Raw genomic sequence first — 23,183 nt, forward strand, 5'->3', positions numbered from 1 at the left:
ATGGAGTTAATAATTAGAAAATGGAGTGACAGTACAGAATGAATAGTTGATGGTTAATCTTTGCAGAATTGTAAAAATGGTGCTTGTAAATTTTTGGAAATGAATAGAAATGGAGAATGCACATCATAGTGTTAGTAACTAGCAGAGTTATATGGATAAGATAAAGGACAAAAAGTAAAATATAGGAAAATGTATAATACTAGAGGATAGCTAAAAAAATTTAACATTGGGTTATAAAACATAGTAAAACCTCATGTGAAATATGAATATGGGTAATATTGCACGTATAAGACCATTTTTTACAAAATGTAAATATAAATAAACTGGATAGACAGAAATAGAAGAGCACCTAGGTATGGCATGGGAAGCATAGAAAGACTGAGAGGTGATGAGTTTTCCCATTATTTCCTTTTATTATTATTATTACAATTTCTGGAATAATGAAAATGCTCTAATAATTATTGAAGTGATAAACACACAACCATGTGATTATACAAATATCATTGATTGTACCCTTTGGAATCGCATCAAAAACCTTTTTAAATTTTGAAACCTGTTCCCCTGAGGTTTTATCAGTTCATTAATTAGACCATTGGCTAAAGAAATGGCATTCACATAAATCTAAAAACCTAGTTAGCTTAAATACCTAAATGAATCAGAATCATGCTGGAGTGGAAAATGTCACACAGATCCTTCATCTTTTAAACTTGGCCTGTCTGGCAGCTCAAGGAGGCAGAGAGGATAACAAGCAGGTTACGATATAAAGATATTTCAAAGTATAACCAGCTGTCAACAGTAAGAAATCTGTCCATGCAAGTGAACCCCAGATATCTGTGGCATCTTTGTAGGAATATTAGCAATTATATCTAGGGGAAAGAATCATTAGCAGACCCTTACTTTGGGGAAGAGGTGCATTTTTCTATAACCTCCTAGCAAAGCCCTAATGTCAGTGGATTGTGTTTCTAAGAAATATAAATTCATCCACTGCTGGTGGCAGGTAAGGCCAGAGGAGAGGCAAGGAGAGGGGAGTTTGGTGGAGAGGGATATATCCCTTATGTTCCAGAATTGGAAAAGAGAAAGTCATGAGGGCTAAAATGAAGAAAAATAGAATAGTCTCACTTTCCTTTGAAAAGAAAAATCAGTCATAAGTTTAAGGACTAGCTGGGATGTGGATGAGCAGGTAGGAAGGCATGGACAATAATGTGGAGCAGTTGATCCAGCCATCTGTAAATTGACTAGGCATCGCTCATCATAACAATGATGCAGAAAGTAATGAAAAAGGCACTTACTGTTGCAAATAGACTTCCTTGATAGGCTCAGCCAATCTAATGTATGTTAGAAATGTATAAAGGGGGAAAAGAAAACCCACAATAGTCAGATCTTTATCCCTAAATACACTGGGTTTCTTTCTCTGGAAACAGGTAGGATCTGTTAATCTCCATGCAGAAAGGGAAGTTGCAGGAGCAGGAAATGAAAATCAATGGGTACATGTCAGGGGGATCTCTAAAACTTTTTGCCCTGGGGTTCTGCATCTGAGGTTCTGTGCCAAGGTGAAAAACAAGAGTTGGAAAATATGTTTTGGATTATCCTCCTTATACTTATGTTCTATGATTTCACCCAAGGCCATGGATAGTGAGGCCCCAGGGACCACCTTCTCTCCAGAAAGATTTAGTGCTATCCCTTGTCAATCAACCAGGCCCAATCAATAAACTGGTGCTCATTGCATCAGAAGGGTGTTCTGTCAAAAAGGGCTTATGTCAGTCAGGTTTTAGCTAAGGACATCCTGGAATCATGCACTCCATGGCCCATCAGAGGGATGGACAGCCTCACACAACTATGGTTCAGGTTAGGCAAACAACATGCCTCATAAGGTAAATAGAGATCTGCATACCATTCCTGTGATCGGAAACACCGACGATCCAATATCTCTCTGCCTGGGAAGCAGCAGTCTTGTGAAATTCAAAAATTAAAATTGGTAGCTTAAGGTAAATGCAAAAATGAAATTACATTTTTAATTCCTAAAATTTGACACCCTTATCTACTCCTTAGCCCCTATAAACTATGTTAAAACCACAGATCAGCAAGTAATGCTGATTCATTTCTACACATACAGATAGTTTTCCCTAATATTTGCACTTGTATGGGAACATAGGGTTATGTCAGAAAAACTTAATTTTGTCACCCCAAAGCAGGGAACAGTAGTACCCCATAAACTCTTTACCATATCAAACATCAAAGACACAGGCAACACCTATAACTTTTTATTACCCTGGAGTGAAAAATGAAGTGCTTATGGCCACTAACTTGGAAGGGAATTTAAAGTTGTGCCCATCTCACAGGCACATACACTTACAAGTTATTCAATTGTCAAGGCAGGAAGTTCTATGCTTTGGAAATACCACATCAAATGTACCTCCTCTGACTGTGGCCACTTAATGATCCTTGAGGCTGTTGATGGAGGGGTCCTATAACACTATAGAAATCAGAAAACATGGACAGACAAGGGGCTTTATCTCTCCGTCCCTGGTAGTAGTGAGGTTCATACATAACGCATGTTCCATTGTGGTTTTATTGCACTCATAGGTACTGGTAAGTTCATTACAATATTTGAGGGTATTGAGACAATTGTGTGGGGAGATGAATATTATGCTGAAGTTTATTGGGATGTATGTGATCCAAGTGATTTGAATTGGCAGAAAGAGCTCTCACAATGTAACTGTATTTTGCACCCTGCCAATGGACCATACTTTGGAATTTATGCTCCCCAGTGAGACAGAGTTAGACTCATTTGTGGTTTCCCTACACATAGCTCTTCTGCCTTTTCTATTTGAACCTATAGTTAGTACTAAACTTGATAGGTGTATGTCCAAGAGACTTAAATCTTTGGGCTGTCCATGTGTCAGTTGTCCTTAAATCTCAACTGAGTTCCAGCACCTACTCTCCAGTTCATTGGACTCACCCAGGACGAGTATCAAGGAGATGATGATGGACCACATCCATCTCAGGGAACAGAGAGTATTTGAAACTGCTAGTCCTATCCATCAGCTCCATGGGATCTAAGACCCTTTCAATGAGAGGTGAGGTTAGCATCACCATCAGAGTATCCTCAGGATTGGGGAATGAAGATGGACTATAGAAGATTTATGGTTATTCCGCTATATATTTATTGTTATTATAGCAATGTAAGATCTTTTATCATTGAGGTGGAGACAATAGTCATCAGAGGCTCTGAGGGTAGGGAAAGGGAAAAACAGGTATAAGATGGAGCATTTTGTGGACATTGGAATTGTCCTGAATGACATTGCAGTGATGGATACAAGCCATTATATATTTTGTCATAACTTACTAAATTGTGTGGGACAGAGTGTAAGCTACAATTTAAAGTATAATCCACGCTTAATGGTAATGCTTCAATATGTGTTCATCAATTGTAACAAATCTACCATACTAACAAAGAATGCTGTTAATGTGGGAAAGTGTGGGAGGGGGAGGGAGTGAGACATATAGGAATCCCCTATATTTTTCATGGAACACGTATGTAATCTAAAATATTTTGAAAAAATAAAAAAAAATTTTAAATGTAACTAGTCATGCCCAACTGGCCTGCCCTTTGTTATATTTCAAGGATCAATGTCTCTTTATATAATTCATGATGAAACAAAGATGGCCATCTATGAAACTGAATTTCTTTCCTTTTAATTTTTGGATTGATGACTGAAATTTTGATTATTCTATTTTCCACCTAAGGTAGGAGTACGTGGAACCTTGTGGGATGAGGGATTGAAACTCCATGCATTGGCATGTGTCTGTAAAATATTGTATGCTTGTGGAGTAACTCATTTGGTCTGAGAGGGGATAAGTCTCAGAACTTGTGATGCAAATGTAACACTTGAGGTCTCCTGAATTTGTTATGATTAAGGACAGGATTTTTTTAATGGAAAGGATGACTTCTGTTTCCATCCAGAATGGTTATCAAATTGTGATGGTTAGGCTAATGTGTCAACTCAGCCAGATAAATGTGCCAGGTTGTTTGGTCAAGCAAGCACTGGACAAATTGTAATACAAGGGCATTTATGGATTGTATTAGTCAGCCAAAGGTGTGCTGAAGCAAAATAGTAGAAATTGGTTGGCTTTTATAAAGGGTATTTATTTGGGGGTATTGGCTTACAGATACCAGGTCATAAGCATAAGTTACTTCCCTCAACAAGGCTATTTTCATGTGTTGGAGCAAGATGACTGCCAATGTCTGTGAGGGTTCAGGCTTCCTGGGTTCCTCACTTCCTAGGACTAGCTTCTCTCTAGGCTCAGAGTTCCTTTCTTCCTGGGGTTTGCTTCTGTTTCCTCTGTGAGCTTATATCCAGGGCTCCAGTGTAAGGCTTCAGTATTAAACTCCAACATCAAAACTCCAACATTGAAAACCCCCAACTCAGTCCTTTGTCATGCTTTTTATCTGTGAGTCCACATCCACCAAGGGGTGGGGACTCAATACCTGAATGTCATAGCCCAAAGTCTTAATCATAACTTAATCATGTCTAGGTACAGACCAGATTGTAAACATAATCCAATATCTATTTTTGGAATTCATAACTTTGTCAAACTGCTACATGGACTTCAGTCTCTGGACTTTCATTGGAGCCCCTGGCTGCAGCCTGCCTGTGGAATCTGGACTTGTGCATACCTATAGTCATGTGAAAGACCCTTATAGAACCTCTACATTCAGCAAATATCTCTTGTTGATTCTGATTCCCTAGAGAACCCTGACTAATAGACACATCATTAACTAAACACCTGTGAAAAATCCTGAAATAATTCAAAGAAGGCACAGAGCAAATGAAAATATTTAGCCAGAGAAGCTTAAAATGAGAAAAATCCAAATATTTACATAGTTTCAATAAGTTATGAATAAGTTTCCAACACCAAACATCATTCTGACCAGTAACAACAGTCTTTTGTGAAAAAACCTATGGTATAAGCTGATTCCAAGTCTTCCATGATAAAAATAACATTGAAAAAATTTTCCTCCAAAAATGCTCTTTATACCATGGGATTCAATGTAAGTATTTCATATATAACAAACCAGTAGTTGTGATATTTGTAGATGGATGGTTACTTCCAAAGAAAAAGATGTACTCTTATAAAATGTTTGTAAAAATAGCAAAGTAGGTTATAAAATTCTAACCACAGAGTGGGAATAAAACTTGTTCCACATCAATCTGAATATCAAAGCCTTCCAATGTCAACTTACTTCAAAAGCCAATCATCACTAACAGTAATATAATGTAGGAGTCACTTCACTGTGTCCCAGTTACATATTGACCGTACAGTGTAACAAAGGGGTTGAACACATCAGTAAGCATTATGATGCCCATTTCTCATTTATTCAAAAGAGATGTTTTTTTAATCATTATTAAACTAATTGAAATCATCAATGACATGCAGATACACTAAATCCCAGCAAGGAACCTACTATGTTGGGAAATAAAGAGGTCATGCTTCAAACAGATACAGTGTTTGAAATACATTTTCTGGTCAGATAATTTACTTCAGAGGTCATTTGTAAATGAGGACAGATTTTGAACTTGGTTTCTAAATGAAACTTTTTTCAATTATGCATAATATTGGTAAGATAAAGATAATTGTTCTTATTCACTTCTTTATGTTCTTCCAGAGGACAATCATATTGAATAAAGGGCCAGCAAAATGGGTACTCATTGCTTTCAAAAGTACTACAAAAATATGAAATAGTCTAATGACCAGGAGTTGATTGAAAGATAACATCAAAAACCTACTGTTGGGAAGTGGACTTGGCCCAGTGGATAGGGCATCCATCTACTACATGAGAGGTCCATGGTTCAAACCCCGGGCCTCCTTGACCCATGTGGAGTGGGTCCACATGCAGTACTGATATGCACAAAGAGTGCCCTGCCATACAGGGGTGTCCCTGCATAGGGGAGCCCCACTCACAAGGAGTGTGCCCCCATTAAGGAGAGCCACCCAGCATGAAAGAAAGTGCAGCCTGCCCAGGAATGGCACCACACACAGAGAGAGTTGACACAACAAGATGACACAACAAAAAGAAACAGAGATTCCTGTGCCACTGACAAGAACAGAAGCAGACAAAGAAGACACAGCAAATAGACACAGAGAACAGACAACTGGGGCAGGGGGAGGGGAGAGAAATAAATAAATAAACCTTTCTTTAAAAAACCTACTGTTTCAGATTTTTAAAACAAGAAATTTTCAATCTCTTACTTGAATTAAGTTCATAAGTAAAGAAATAATGGGGAAAACAAGGGATTCTAAAACATGCAAGACACTTATGAGAATAAAATAAATGATCTCCTTCTCTTACTCAGCTGTGATATATAGGTGTGAGTTTATATCTAATAGAGGTATGGTTTTATCATTATCCATTTTAGTTGCATAAATCACAAAAAGACTTCCAGCCAAGATGGCTGATAAGTATAATACAAACTCCAGAAATGATTTTTAGCAAAACCTGCTTCAGTATTTTCCAATGTGACAAAAAATTACTTGGGAAATGAATCTTTCTTTTTCTTTCTTTCTTTTTTTTAAATGTCACACTAAAAAAACATGAGATTCCCATATACCCCTTGCCCCCCCTCACCCCACTCCTCCCACATCAACAATCTCTTTCATCATTATGGCACATTCATTGCATTTGGTGACGATATTTTGGAGCACTGCTGCACCACATGGATAATGGTTTACATTGCAGTTTACACTCCCCCCCGTCCATTCAGTGGGTTATGGCAGGATATATAATGTCCTGCACCTGTCCCTGCAATATCATTTAGGATAACTCCAAGTCCCAAATGCCCCCACAACACATCTCTTCCTCCCTCTCCCTACCCTCAGCAACTACCATGGCCACTCTCACCACATCAATGCCACAATTTCTTCCATTTCTAGCCACAAGAGTTCCACAGTAGAATATCAGCAAGTGCACTCTAATCCATATTTTATTCCTCCATCATGTGACCCTGGGAAGGTGATGTCTGCTACAGAATTGTTCAAGTAAATGAAGATTTTACGATCTTCAGCAACCAACTGTAATTACCTTAAAAATTCCTCTTTTCACTAGAGAAGATGCTTAATTCAAAACTAACTTCAAAAATCTACATGAGGCTTCCAGGTCAACGAAAAACAGCCAATGTGATTTTATTGCTCTGCTCCTTTAGCATGGGGACTAATGTGGAATGGCTTATTCCCATGGTGGATAGGCCATTCATTGCTACAATGAGATCTCAATTAAATAACAATTTAAAATTCCATCATAATAAGCAGGAATTCCCAGGATGATAGTTAAAAAGAAGAAAGGCTGATCGGTGTGGCATTCTTCATATTCACCAACAATATTAAGCCCCTACATCCCAAATAGCTTTCTCTTAAAACTGTATCATGGCAATCATGCAGGTTTCTTGGAAGGCCAAGCAACATGATGGGGACCACCTGGCATGGAATTCATTCTCACTGAAAACACTTGGTGTTCTTCCATGGCCTGGGGTGGCTCCTCCAAAATCTGGATCTCCAGTGCTTTAAGGGTGACAGCTGGGGAAGCAGCTCTGGCTTTCAGAATAGCCACCACCTCACTGGGATTTAAATTGGTCAAGTCTAGAGCATGGATAGTCAGCAGCTCATCACCACTCTTGATCCTGTCATCTCATGCAAGATGGCCATGAGTTGGCCCACTACTCACAAAGATGGGCAGTTCAGCACTCTTACTTTCTTGCCTCCAGCAACTGTCTTTCCAAAGGAATTCTGTGGCTCCTCCCTGTGAAAGATCAGAATTTTAAAAACTATTCTTAAATATTTATGAATATCCTATCACTTGTTAGAGGTTCCTGTGTGCTGATTGAAGTAGAGAGGAGTGAGCATGGAAGGAGAGAGAAAGATATGAGGAAAACTGTTAGTAATTGATACTGCTCAGCCTGCAAAAAATGGGAGATGCATTCACTCAACAGAAAATAGAACCAAAAGGTGAATCTCAGAATGAATTTAAATAAAGTATATTGAGGTGGGGCAAGATGGCATCCAAGTGAGTACACCCTCGTCAACTCTCCTGCAATAAAACAGCCAAGTGGAGACAGAATTCTGCCAAGAGAGCTGTTTTGGAAATCCACAAGGCAGGATGTTTCTGGACATCAATCTGGAGAGAGTGCAACAAAAGGAGTGCTTGCTCAAGGTTTAAGTGTGGGTTTCTGACTGTTGAGCCCGAAGCTGTGGGAAATCTAAACCCTTCCCCTAAGGCTGATAGCCACAGCATTCCCTGAACACCCCTGGTTGCATGACAGTGTTCCCAAGCTTCTTGTTCCACATACCCATGATCCCCAAACTTGCATTCCCAGAAGCTCGCATTCCCCAAACTCTGTGTTTCCATAACCTGTGTTTCCTGACCCTGTGTTCCTCAAGCCCACATTCACCCAAGCCCACATTCCTGGAACCCAGCACCCCCCAAAACTCCAGCATTCCCCTTTCCCACCAGTATCAGACAAACTCTGAGAGTGGGAGGGTTCTGCTGTGGTGCAGAGGGGCCTGAGGAATGCAGATTCAATTGTCTAACACCTCCTGCCCCTTTTTTTAGTGGAGCATGCCAGCTGTCTTGGGGAGATGCTAGGAAGAGAGGAGAGTTGAATCTGCTGAGAGATGCTGATTTATCTAAACACCCTGAGATAAGGGAAATTCCTCTGGGAGAAGGCAGATTAAGGCAATTAACTAGAACTGTGCACAAACCTAAGGTAGGGGAAAAGTAGGAAATGCTTGGTAGGCTTCCAATAACATATTTAGGGTTCCCAGCAAGGTGTGGGTGCTCTCTGTCAAAGAGACTAGGAGTCATTATTTTCTATGGTGATTTGGTTCACCAGGGTCCCATTTGAATCTCAGAAAGGAGCTCTCACATGGCCCTTCTGCTGCTCTGGGAGGGAGGGAAGTGAGGAAGGGAGAAGGGGGGAAGGATAGACTACTAAGCAGTTTATTCAATTGCAAAGATGACTCCTTGCTTGAAGCCTTGTCTGGTCCTTTTTGTTCATTTGTTTCATTGACTTTCCTTCCTCTTTATCCCCCCACCACCTTTTATTTTTATTTTTCCTTTTTTCTTCCTTTTTTCCTTTTTTTTTCTTTTTTGTATTAGGTGTTGCAGGCAGTGCTTCCTGTTTGCTGTGCTTCCTTGTCCTTGATTTCCTCTTTTCTGTGGGTACTGATTTTGGTTACCAACACTATTCCCCTTCCTTTACATCTTTCTATCTTCCATTTCTGTTGTTTCTCTTAAATTCCATCTCTCTTTGTTTAGCTCCAGATTTTTCTGAGTTTTTATTTCTAGCACCTTTATTCTGTTTTCTATCACTCTTTATGTTATTGTCCTTTCTTTTCTCTTTCCCTCTCCTAACAACACAGACCAGATCTGAACATAGTAATCAAGAGATTAGAATTTGTTATAGAACTGTGGAATTTACCAAGAATTCAGAATATATTGAAAAAGTGAAAAATACAAAAGAAAATGCGTTTTATTGAGATCTTGAGTGCTCCAATCACTAAAGAAGTTTCAGAAAGAAAGAATACAGTGAATAACAAAAAAGTCCAAATTAGAAGAAATAATGGGGGAGAAATTTCTAAAATGTAAGCTTGATATTTTTCACTTAAAATGACCAATATGTGCTACTTTGTAACATAAATAAAAATCAGTCCACCTGTAGATACATTGGAATGTATTTGCAGTCTATGAAGATTTATCTTATCTTTTTTTTTTTTTTTTACATCAAACACAGAGATCGGAATACCTACAAAGTACCAAAAGATTTTTTTAAAAATTTAAAAAGCTGGCTTTGGATTCAGGATTCAGGCAATGGAAAGAAACACTTAATTTCTAAGTAACATAGAAGGAGTCAATGATGACAATGGGTGCATCTTAAATGCCAGAAGTAATACAGTGTGGGAATTGTCACTTGTCTGTCACTAGCCCTTCCTCTCAATGAGGTTTGTATAAATTTCATATCCACTTTTGCTGTTGCTTAATTCGACTTTCCTCTATTCCCCTGCTGCTCTTGATACTGCCCTGTTTCCCACCTGCCCCTGTTCTGCTATCATGCATTTTGGAATTCAAGTGAAGTTGATATCCTGAAGTAGCTGCCCAATTTCAGACAAACATTTGCTCTACACCAGGCTTCTGATCACCCAGATCGCCTTCTCTTTCCTTTGCCTCGACCATTTGTGCCTGAGTTCATCCTGCTTTAAACCACCCATTGGACCATGATGAAAGACATGACAATGACTTTCAGTAGAAATACTTTAGTCCTAGGCCAACATTAAAACTCCTTCAAGTTCTGACCCAACCAAGCCCCTCTTTTCCTTTGCATGGGTCTCAAGAGTTAATAAAAATGTCTTCACAACCCATGTTATACAAATCCTTGGAGAGTCATCCTTAATTCAGTCATAAAATCTCAGTCATCTAATCTATTATCGATTCATCCTGCATTCATACAGTACTTTCCAAAGTCTAATTCACCATCTTGTGTTCTTTCTGTGTTTCTCTTCAACTGCTCTTGCTCCTTCCTCATTCTTTCTTCACACAGCAGCTATGATAATCTTTCAGAAATGTAAATTGCCTCACATTATCACCCTGCTAAAACAATTCAGTACCTCTCCATTTCTTTGGGTATAAATTTAATAGTTAACCTAACCAATAACACCCTGTCCTTCCTGCAATCTTGTCCCATCCTTCTCCCACTTCATTCCAGCACTTCAAATGGATGGGTCTTATTTCAGCTTTCCATCCACTCCAAGATATTTCTTAGAAGGATCTTTTGCATAAGCTTTCCATCAGCCTCAAGTATTTTTTACCTTTTTCATCTAGGTAATTCATGTTCATCCTTTCCAACTCAGCTTAAATTTTCCAGAGTCTTTATCTGATTCCATTAAAAGAATAGTTAACTACTGTTATTTTCTTTTCAGGAAATTAATATTTAACCTCCCAACCTTAAGATTTTGAAGCAAATATAGTTAAGACATCACTAAAGTCTAAAGAAATCTGCTAATTTAATGTAATCCCATCAATATTTTTTATTTTTCAGAAATAGAAAAGGTGAAAGTCAAATTTATATAGAATTACAAAATGTCCCAAATTTGACAAAATCTCTTGAAAATAAGAACTAATTTGGAAGACTGAGAGTTACTAATTTCCATACTTTACTAATATACAATCATGTAAAAATTTTGGACTGTTAGAGGGATAGATATTTAAACCAATGCAATAGGATTGAAATTTCAGAAATTAACCCATGTTTCTATAGACAATTGATTTTAGACAAAGTTGCAAAATTTCTAAAGAAAAAGGTAACTACCTACATAGGCATGGATTTTATTTTTAATTCATTTTTAATACTTTTTTATTTTTAAACAAGCTTTTGATTGCCTAAATTTTACATAAAAATATAGGGGATTCTGAAACACCACATCTCCTTCCCCTCCCACATCTTCCCATATTAACAACAGCTTTCATCAGTGTGATACATTTGTTACAATTGATGAACACATTTTGAAGCATTGCTACAATTGTGAGAGACAAAGAAGGATACTACATATTAGTGGAAGGGATATCTCTCAAGGAGAATGAACAATCATAAATATTTATGCTCCTAACAAAGGTGCCTCCAAATACATGAGGAAAACACTGGAAAAACTAAGAGAAAGAATAGATGCCTCTAAGATTATAATGGGAGATTTTAATACACCACTATCAACTTTGGACAGAACATCTCAAAACAGAATCACTAAAGAAACAAAACATTTGAACAGTATATTAGAGGAGCTGGATCTAATAGACATATACAGATCATTACACGAGAATACAGCAGGATACATATTTTTCTCAAGTGCACATGAATCATTCTCCAAGACAGACCATATGCTAGGCCACAAAGAAAGGCTTAATGAATTCAGAAAGATTGAAATCATACAAAATCATTTCTCTGACCACAGTGGAGTGAAGCTGGAAATCTGAAAGGGCCAGAGGCCCAGATTTCACACCAAGATATGGAAATTAAACAGCACACTCTTAGAAAACAGTGGGTAAAAGAGGAAATCTCAAAAGAACTTAATAACTACCTTGAAACTAATGATAATGATAACACAACATACCAAAATTTATGGGATGCAGCAAAAGCAGTACTGATGGAAATTTATACCCATAAATTCATACATCAAAAAAGAAGAAAGAGCAAAAATTGAAGAACTGCACATTTGGAGGAATTAGATAACAACAACAAAGTAACCCCACAGGAAGAAGAAAGAAAGAACAAAGATAAGTGTAGAACTAAATGAAATAGAAAATAAGAAAGCACTTGAATAGATAAAAAAGACCAAGAGCTGGTTCTTTGAGAAGATCAATAAAAATGACAAACCCTTAGCTAGACTAAGAAAGAAAAAAAGAGAGAAGAAGCAAATACACAAAATAAGAAATGACAAAGGAGATATCACCAATGGCCCCACAGAAATAAAGACTATCATAAGAGGATACTTTGAAAAACTATATTCCAGCAAAAATGACAATTCAGAGGAAATGGAGAAATTCATAGAAACACATAAGCAGCCTATACTGATGAAAGAAGAAATTGGTGATCTCAACAAACCAATCACAAGTAAAGAGATAGAATCAGTCATTAAAAATCTCCCAACTAAGAAGAGCCCAGGGCCAGAGGGCTTCACAGGTGTATTCTACAAAACATTCCAGAAAGAACTAACACCAATCTTGCTAAAACTCTTCCAAAAAACCAAAACAGAAGGAACATTTTAGAACTCATTCTATGATGCCAACAATACCCTAGTACCAAAGCCAAACAAAGACACAACAAGAAGGAAAATTACAGATCAAATTCTCTAATGAACCTACACACAAAAATACTCAACAAAATACTTGCTAACCCTATTCAACAACACATTAAACGAATTATACACCGTGACCAAGTGGGATTCATTCCAGGTATGCAAGGATGGTTCAACATAAGAAAATCAATCAATGTAATACACCATATAAACAGATTGAATGAAAAAAAATGACATGATCATATCTATAGATGCAGAAAAAACATTTGACAAAATACAGCACCCTCTCATGATAAAAACACTCCAAAAGATTGGAATACAAGGAAAATTTTTGAACATGATAAAAAGTATATATGAAACCCCATAGTCAACATCGTTTGCCATGGTGAAGTCCTAAAATCCTTCCCTCTAAGATCAGGAAAAAGACAAGGATGCCCACTATCACCTCTTCTATTGAACATTGTCTTAGAAGGACTTGCTCAAGGACTGAGGCAAGAACCAAGAAAAAAAGGCATTCAAATTTGAAAGGAAGAAGTCAAAATTTCAATATTTGCAGATGACATGATCCTATACATAGAAAACTCTGAGAGGTCTACAACAAAGCTTCTAGAACTCATAAATGAGTTTAGTATAGTCACAGGTTATAAGACCAATGAGCAAAAATCAGTAGCATTTCTGTACACCAATAAAGAGCAAACTCAGGAGGAAATCAAGAAACAAATACCATTTACAATAGACAATTAAAAAATCAAATACCTAGGAATAAATTTAACTAAAGAGGTAAAGAACTTATACACAGAGAACTACACAAGATTGTTCAAGGAAATCAAAGAAAACCTAAGTAAATGGAAGAATATTCCCGGTTCATGGATAGGAGACTGAATATTATTAAGATGTCTATCCTACCAAAACTGATCTACACATTCAATGCAATCCCAATAAAAATCAACACAGCATTTTTTAAGGAACTAGAAAAACTAACTATGAAATTTATTTGGAAAGGAAAGAGGCCCTGAATAACCAAAGACATTTTGAAAAAGAAAAATGAAATTGGAGGAATCACACTACCTGACTTCAAAACATACTACCAAGCTACAGTAGTGAAAACAGCATGGTATTGGCATAAGGAGAGACACACAGACCAATGGAACCAACCTGAAAGTTTGACATAGATCCTCATATATATAGCCATATAATATTTGATGAAGCCACCATTCCCTCTAACTGGGAGAGAATGGCCTATTCAACAAATGGTGCCTGGAGAACTGGATATCCATATGTAAAAGAATGAAAGAGGATTAACATTTCACACCTTATACAAAGATCAACTCAAGATGGATCAAAGACCTAAATATAAGAGTCAAGTAATAGGAAATGGCTTCATGAACTTCACACCAAAAGCACGAGGAGCAAAAGAACAAATAGATAACTGGGGCTTCCTCAAAATTAAAGCCTTCTGCACCTCAAAGGAGTTTGTCAAGAAAGTAAAAAGGGAGCCTATACAATGGGAGAAAATATTTGGTAACCATATATTGGATAGGAGACTTATAACTTGCATATATAAAGAACACCTATATCTTGAAAATAAAAAGATAAACAACCCATTTAAAAAATGGGGGAAAGGTTTAAACAGACACTTCTTCAAAGAAGAAATACAAATGGCTAAAAAGCACATGAAAAAATGCTCCAAATCTCTAGCTATCAGGGAAATGCAAATCAAAACTACAATGAGATACCATCCTGCTCCCATAAGATTGGCAGCTTTAAAACAAACAGAAGAATACAAATGCTGGAGAGGAGGTGGAGGAATGGGAACACTCATCCACTGCTGGTGGGAATGCAGAAGGGTCCAACCATTCTGGAGGACAGTTTGGCTGTTTCTCAAAAACTATCCATAGATTTGCCATATGACTCAGCAATTCCACTGCTGGGTATATACCCAGCAGAACTGAAAACAAGGACACAAACTGATAGATGCACACCAATGTTCATAGCAGCATTGTTCACTATCGCCAAAAGTTGGAATCAACCCAAATGCCCATCAACAGATGAGTGGATCAATAAAATGTGGTATATACACACAATGGAATACTACTCGGCTGTAAGAACAAACACACTACAAACACATGTGATAACATGGATGAATCTTGAGAACCTTATGTTGAGTGAAGCAACCCAGACACTGAAGGACAAATACTACATGACCTCAATGATATGAAATAACCAAGCTGCCCTAGATAGCAAGAGACTGAACGATAGGCTTACAGGAAATCGTAGGGTGGAGGAAGGATGTGAGCCGATGTCTGCAGGGGTGGAATTTAAGACGAGATGGTGGTAAGTATGAACACAAAGAAGAGAAAGAAGTGGGGCAAGGGGTTGCCTTTGGTTGGGGCTTTGCGGGTTTGAGGGTGGCTGGGGAGGGACGGATGGGTAACGTTGCCCAAAAGTGGGGGGAGGGAGGGGTAGCATACGAACACAGGAGAGGGTCAGGTGTTGGTGGAGAGTAAAATGCCGAGAAAATCATATCAAAATATAATAAAGAGGGTTACCTGTTTAGAATGCTCGGAGGGGAGGGTCTGATGCAGGACGGGCTCCTGGGGAATGTCTAAATGCTCATTCTGCCAGAGTGGGTGACACCATGGGGTAGAAACCCAAGTAGTGAGAGTGGGGGTGGACCCACATCCTGGGGAGGACTAATGCCATCAAATAGAGGGAACTGTATCCCTCGAGAGAAAGGGTGGCTCCCAGGGCATTGGGGCAGTTGAGAAAGTTAGGCCCTGAACTCTATTCCATCTATCTCTGGAAGTGGCTCCTGGGGAAATGGAGGTTGGCTGTCACTGTGGGCACCAAGGTAGAAGGGAAAATGGACGTTAAATGTGTGGAACCAAGGTATATGGGGGGTAAGAGAGGAGTTTCGTGAGAGTACACAAGGATGGATATAAAACATGTAATATTACACCATAACATATATGAGATGACAGACTGATAATGTAAACCATAATGTAAAACATACGATAACTAAGAATGTAAAAAACTGTGTACCTCAAGTATGCACCACAATGTAAGCACAGATGTCACCTTGTTAGAAAGCTATTGTCTCAGACTCTGTACATCACGTTAAGTAAATATGATGTGAATAGGGTGTAAGAGTATCGATGTGGAAGGGAAAAGGTTGTGTGGTGGTTGTATGGGAGTACTGTAGATTATATATATGCATTGCTGTGGTCTAGGACTCCTGTGAAGAGAAGCTCAATAATTGGGGGGGGGGGGGAAGAAAAGAAAAGAAAAAGATAGGATGTAGAATTTTTTTCCATGCCAAAAGTTGGAATCAACCCAAATGCCCATCAACAGATGAATGGATAAATAAAATGTGGTATATACATACAATGGAATACTACTCAACTTTAAGAACAAATACACTACAAACACACGTGATAACATGGATGAATCTTGAGAAGCTTATGTTGAGTGAAGCAACCCAGGCATTGAAGGACAAATACTACATGACATCAATAATATGAAATAAGTAAACACAATATGCCTCGGAGAGCTAGAGACTGGATGATAGGCTTACAGGAAATCGTGGGGTAGAAGAAGGATGTAAGCTGACATCTACATGGATGAAATCTATAAGCTGGAGGTAAATATGTGTGCCTGGAAGGGATAAAATTGGGGCATAGGGTTAACTTTGGGTGGGGCATTGTGGGCTTGAGGGGGGCTAGGGATGGGCGGATGGGTAATATTGCCAAGAAATTAGGGGGAGGTTGGGGCAACATACGAACATAGGAGATTGTCAGGTATTTAGTTGAGAGTATAATGCTGAGAAAACCTTTTCAAAAATATAATAAGGAAAGTTACCTGTTTAAGATACTTAAAGGGGATAATCTGATGCAGGACAGACTCCTAGGGAATATGTGAATTCTCATTTTGCCAGAGAGGGTTATATCATTGGGTAGAGACCCATATAATGAGAGTGAAGGTATACCCACATCCTGGGGAGGACTGATGCCATCAAATAGAGGGAACTGTATCTCTCAAGAGAAATGTTGGCTCCCAGGGCATTAGGGCAGTTGAGCATGTCTAGCCCTCAACACTGTTACAAGTATCTCTGAACATGGCTCTTCAAGAAATGAAGATTGACTGTCACTGTAGGCCCCAAGGGGAGGGGGAAATAGGTATTGAATAGATGGAACCAACGTAACTGTGAGGGCAATAGAGTACGGAAGGATGGATATAAGACATGTAAAATTACACCAAAAATATATAGGGGCTGATAGGCTAAAATGTAAACCATAATGTAAAACATAAGATAACTAAAAATTTAGAAAATCATATAGCCTATAGTATAAACCACAAAGGAAACACAAATGTTACCTTGTTTGAAAACTATTGTCTCAATATCTGTACATCAGTTTCAGTAAATATGGTACGAATACGTTAAAAGATTTTTGCTGTGGCAGGGAAAAGGTTTTATGTTGGATATGTGGGAATACTGCATATTGTATATATGAATTACTGTGACCTAAAACTCTTGGGAAGATAAGCTTAATAATTAGAAGAAAAAAAAGAAAAAGATAAGATGTAGAATTTTTCCAAATTAATATGTATTCTATATCTAACCTTTAAACTCATTGCTATATTCCATTTTACTATTAAGGGAACCTGGCAATATACTGGGCTTCACTTTTCAGGAAGTTTTGGATCACAGAGGGGTTCAACAATGGCAGCAGAGGAATGGTGGTATGGTATGTTATTGACAGGGGACATATGGTTCACAGGGAGTTCTGCAGGGCATATATGTTTGGATATTTTCTTAGTGGAAACAATTAAAAACTACAACTGAGGGAGTGCTGAATTCCTAGCCAGGGGAGCTCTATCATAGTCCCTAAGGGAACAGCAACAATCCCCCAAGTGCAACGGCAAAGACCAAAAAGGAACGAAGTTCCAACAATGAGCTCCTGATACTAATGACTATGCTTGTGAGCCTGTGCACCTGAAATAAGAGCAAGGCCTAGAGCAGTAGTGTGCCTAAGAGTTACCTCCTGAGAGCCTCCATGTTGCTCAAATGTGGCAAGTCTCAAAGCCAAACTCAGCATATACATGCATTGCCTTCCCCACTAGTGTGAGACATGACTCCTGGAGATGAGCCTCCCTGTTGCCGAGGGATCACTATCAAGTACTAGCTGATGACGTAAATAGACAATGACCTTGAATAAATGGTTCAACTCGGACCAGCAGAATATCCCTGTCTACATATAATAACAGGAGTTAAAAATGCCTTTTGACCTAAATCAAGGGGGAATTGGAAAGGACAAATGAGTTTATATGGTTATGAGTCTCTAAAAAAGAGCTCTCTAAAGTTTATATGGCTATCAGTCTCTAAAAATGTTATCAGAGGGGTTGTCGTTATGCACACCTGAGCAGAGTCTCAGAGACAGATAAAGTAGATACAACCCCAGGTATTCGTTCTTCTGAGGGCTACAAAGACCCACAGGTCTTATGGTCATGGCAGATGAAGTTCAGTGCAATGTCAGTTGGCCCTTCTTTGGAGTTTGTGTTTCTGTGTGATGGAGCTGGACTCAGATGTGATCTCTTTTCACATTGTAGTTGAATTGTAGTTGGTGCTGGGGTTTAAGATATATCTAGGGTATCTGAATCTCTGGACTGACCATGTGATAGTCAGACCCTGAGCCTCAACAGACTTCAGCTCCTACACTCTGGTTTATTGGACTTACCCCACTCAGCTAACATGGAGGTGAAGAATGTCAACCACCACGCCATGGAGCCAAGAATGTCTACAACTGAAAGCAGGAGAATTGCATCCAACATCCATGTGGAACCTAAGCCCCCTGTTGTCATATGTGGAATGGACTCAAACAATCTAAGGTCCATAGGATGGAGGAATAGAATATGGATTAGAGTGGACCTACTGATATACTATTCATGAACTATTGTGGCTAGTATTCGAAGAAAATGTGGCACTGGTGTGGAAAAAAGAGGCCATGGTGGCTACTGGGTGTGGGGAATGGGAGGAAGAGATGAGATGTGGAGGCATTTTCGGGACTTGGAGTTGTCCTGGGTGGTGCTGCAGGGACAGTTACCGCACATTGTTTGTCCTCCCATGGCCCACTGGGTGGAACGTGGGAGAGTGTGGGCTATGATGTGGACCATTGACCATGAGGTGCAGCGATGCTCAGAGATGTATTCACCAAATGCAATGAATGTGTCATGATGATGGAGGAGAATTTTGCTATAGGTGGAGTAGTGGGGTTAGGGGGATGGGGGGTACATGTGGACCTCATATTTTTTTAATGTAATATTTTAACAAATGAATTTAAAAAAATAAAACACAAAGCAAAACAAACCCCATTTACCTTTCTCTCTTGATATCCATTTGGCCCTTTGTGTTTTGAGTATTGTTGAAATTCAGTGTTTCCTGATACTGGTTTGGCCCTTGTTGTCTACCATCAGTTTTCCCTCAGGAAATAGCTGAGGTGTGAACAAAGTGCAGGGTGACATAGAAGGAGGGTTGCTGAGGTTGTTGGTGCTGGGGGTAGGAAATGGACGTGACAGTGGAGGAGAGCTTGCTATTGCAGGTAGAGCTGCTGGCTGAGAAAGGGCACTTGGTAGGAGAAGCAAGGACTTTCCAACAGTGGGAAATGGAGCCAGAGACCCAACCCTGGAGGGCTCTTCAGGATCAGCTGAGTGGCAGACGGAAACAATAGCCAATTCTTCTCCACTCCCGGCCACCCACAGGATTAACCATCCCTGCTCCTCTGCTAGGTGCTTGCATGTGACCAAGGAGCCATGTGTGACTCTTCAGGCAGAAGCATGTAAGCACCCATGGCCAGGAGCTCCAGAGACTTGACACTGAAAGGACCACAGCCTGATTGTTGACCCTCCCTGCACCTGGGTTCCTGAGACTGGACTGAGCAGAGCCTCCCTGCCACACACACACACACACACACACACACACACACACACACACACACACACACCTTGGCATGGGAAGTCTATCTTTACTTTTAGCCACTGTCTCAGTTTGCCAGGGTTAGTCTGACAATGCCCCAGAACCACTCATTTAAGCCCCCAGGTTGAAGGTTCTATCATGTGCCTCTCTGACAGTGATCAGATCAGGAAGGAAAGGCTTGCCCCTGTGGACCCAATCCTTAGCAAAAGGGCACTGACCATCACTAGCCAAAGCCAATTAGTCTATGGGGTGTAGCAGTGCTCCAAAATGTATTCACCAAATACAATGAATGTGCCACCCTAATGAAAGAGGTTGTTGATGTGGGAGGAGTGGAGTGAGAGGGGTGGGGGTATATGGGAACCTCATATTTTTTGAATGTAACATTTTTTGTGATCTATGTATCTTTAAAAAATACAACTCTAAAATTGATGGGGGTGGAGTGTGGAGTATATGGGAACCTCTTATGTTTTTTAATGTAAAGTTTTGTGTGATCTATTAACTTTAAAAAATGATAATTAGAAAATTAAAAATTAAAAACAAAACAGTAATTAGAGCTCCACCGACCCAGGGCTTACCGTGAGCCACTGTATGCGGACTAAGTACATTCATTCTCATAAGTGGCGATGAGGTCGGTTCTGTTTTATCTGTCCTAGAATGGCAAAGTGAGACAGAGAGGCTGTGACTTGTGAAGGCTCCACAGCTAGTCACCATAGAGCTGATACTTCGACCCAGGACTGCTCAGCCTGGGCTGCTAACCAACACACTGACTACTGTTAACTGTGCTCCAAGGAAATTGACTTAGGAAGTAATCTGATCAGCTTTGTTAGGGGCTGACAGTACCTGCAATGAATTTTGGGGCAGTTTGGTCCTTCAGCAAACCTGTAGTACAGAATTCACCCTCTTTATGACCAATGACCCCAAGGTCAGAGAAACTGCTCCTGGAGCCCTGGAGTTGATCAGATACCAGTGCCCATAATCCCAATACCATGGTGTGAACATTGGTACAAATGGACTTTGAAATGCCTTTTGCTGTTCTTGTTGCTTTTAAGATTCTTTTCTTTAGATTTTAATTAATATTTATTTCAGTTGCATCATTTCCTTTTGGCATACACAAAGCCCCAGGACTTGAATTTGCCTGTAATCCCAGCTAATCAAAACTGCCCTTAAATGCTTTAAACACATAAAATCCCATTTGAATGAATGTATTCTAAAGACAATTCCCATTTTCCAGGCAGCAGTAAGGCATTGGAGCAGGAGTCAGCAACTTTCTCTGTGAAGGGCCAGGTGGGAAATTTCCTGCCCCAGGGGCTCTGTCGCTATCACTCAACCCCAACATCTTACACAGGGAGGATAGAGAAATGAATGGGTGTGGCTATGTTCTAATAAAACTTTATCAAAACTGGATGGGGGCCAGGTTTGGCCCATGGGCCTTAGTGTGCCGACCCTGTCATATAGAAAGGTGTGCTTATGGCTCATTCCTGATTTCCCTCCAAGGGGCAGAGCCCCAGTCACTTCCTACCTTGGGGCTGCTCTCTGGCTCTTGTTCAGTCAGCCCTGGAAGGTGGGACTGCTTATAAGACCGGCAAATTCAAGAAGGAGACACTGAGTCTTCAGGCTCACTCTGTCCTTCTCCCTCTTGGGCCTGGCCTTCAGTGGGCAGGGGCTCTGCTCTGCATTTCTACCACATTCAAGCTTCAGAAGTCACAAGCCCCACTGTGCAGTCCTCAGCAGTACTTTCTATCAGTGACACCCCATCAAGGAGCAATCTACAGTCCACCTTAGGGTGCTGTGGAAAGGGACTCCTCAAAGGTACAAACTAAACGGTGTAGTGTGAACTCTCTTTGTTATTCTGAAAATCCAGATGAATTTAATATTCTCTCGATAAAGAAGCATTGAGCAACTTCATACACCAAGAGTCCTGGCTTTTTGACTATTATCTCACGATGGTCATCAACTCACTGGCAGTATCATAGGTACTGTAGACTCAAAATGTAAACCCCACTTAATAAGTGAAACCATTTACAGTTGTTCAAAACCTATTGCTCACAGGAAGAAAACAGATGAGGCGTGTGTTGGCTGAAGGTCAGGAACACTTCCGTTCCATCCCCCTCCTGTTTTAAGAGCCAGCAGAGACAGTTACCTTGTCAGATGGCCCCAGAAGTCCCCTTCCTCCATCCAGTCCTTCCACACGCTAGAAGCCAGGCAGAGGGGTACATCAGATGCAAGAGATATCCCGGGGGGCAGGCTGAGGGCCATGCTTGCTTCAACTGGAAACCACACTTCTGTGTGTGAAGTGAAGCTCATGAGACTCAAGAGGCCTCCCACCAGTACTCCAGCGAGAGTTGACCAGAACTGGGGACTCACCTGGGCACCACTGATTGTGGGTGGTTAGGAGAAGAGGAAGGAGGCATTTTGTGGGATTATTTTATACACCATTAACTTACTTTCCAAGGGAATCTGTGTTCCACATTATGGGTTGAGCTTTGTACCCAAAAAGATACCCTGAAGTCCTAATCCCGGGTACCTGGCAACACAAACTTTTTGCAAAAGTGTTATTGCAAGCAGAATCATTTAAATTGAATGAGGCCAACTGGAGTGGGAGGACCCTTCGTCCAGGATGGCTGGTGTCTTTAGAAGGGGGGTGTGGGCACAGACAGAAGGGGAGTGGGCGCCATGGGAAGAGAGACAGAGCAGGCCATAGGGTGACTGAAGAGACACTGAAAACCCAAGCCTTGCTGGCCAAGGGACAGGCATCCCAGAGGCCAGGATGGACCCACCAGCACAGCCCATGCACTTGTGGCTTCAGCCTGCAGGGCTGAGAGAGCGGTTCCTGGTGTTTTTAGCCACCCAGTTCGTGGCACTTGTTACAGCAGCCTGAGAAAAGTGAGGTGTCCCTCTTCTGGCAGTCCCATGCCTCCAGGAGGCCTGAGGCATAGCCCAGGTGCCCAGCTGTCCACCAGGCTGAGCGTCCCCAACCAAGGCTTTTATCTAATCAGATGCCCTGAGGAACACCCTGAGGACTGACAGAAACAATGTTGAAAAGTAAGGAATGGGTGACCTGGACAACTCTGAACACCCTTCTCTTCCTTCCTTCCACCCTCTCTTGGGGGCTTTGGCTGCTTAGACCCCCTAGTTCTTCCCACCACGCACACCTTCCCAGAGGGGCCGGCCCAGACAGTGCGACCTATTCCTGGTTCTTGGTGGGTGGGAAGGCGGCCCGAGGGTTCCCGGGGCCCAGGACTGTCCATCAGCCTGGCTGCTTATTCACAGCCCCGGGAACCACAGCACATACTGCTCAGGGGGCCGCACCCCGCACCCTGGATAGCCTCGGGGCTCCCCTTCTAGACTGTCCGAGCACCCCTGGATTGCCGCGAGG

General features: G+C 40.4%; 1 long non-coding RNA gene across 1 annotated transcript; it reads right to left on the minus strand.

Annotated features, from left to right (window-relative positions):
• Window positions 1-7,183: 7,183 nt before the first annotated feature.
• On the minus strand, window positions 7,184-22,055 carry LOC131277579 (uncharacterized). Its single transcript, XR_009184725.1, has 3 exons — window positions 21,948-22,055; window positions 20,383-20,456; window positions 7,184-7,795 (listed from the first exon to the last, which is right to left on the minus strand). It is a non-coding gene; the product is annotated as an uncharacterized lncRNA (long non-coding RNA).
• Between the last annotated feature and the right edge of the window lie 1,128 nt (window positions 22,056-23,183).

The sequence above is a fragment of the Dasypus novemcinctus genome, unplaced genomic scaffold, assembly GCF_030445035.2.
Source record: "Dasypus novemcinctus isolate mDasNov1 unplaced genomic scaffold, mDasNov1.1.hap2 scaffold_159, whole genome shotgun sequence".
NCBI classification, from domain to species: domain Eukaryota; kingdom Metazoa; phylum Chordata; class Mammalia; order Cingulata; family Dasypodidae; genus Dasypus; species Dasypus novemcinctus.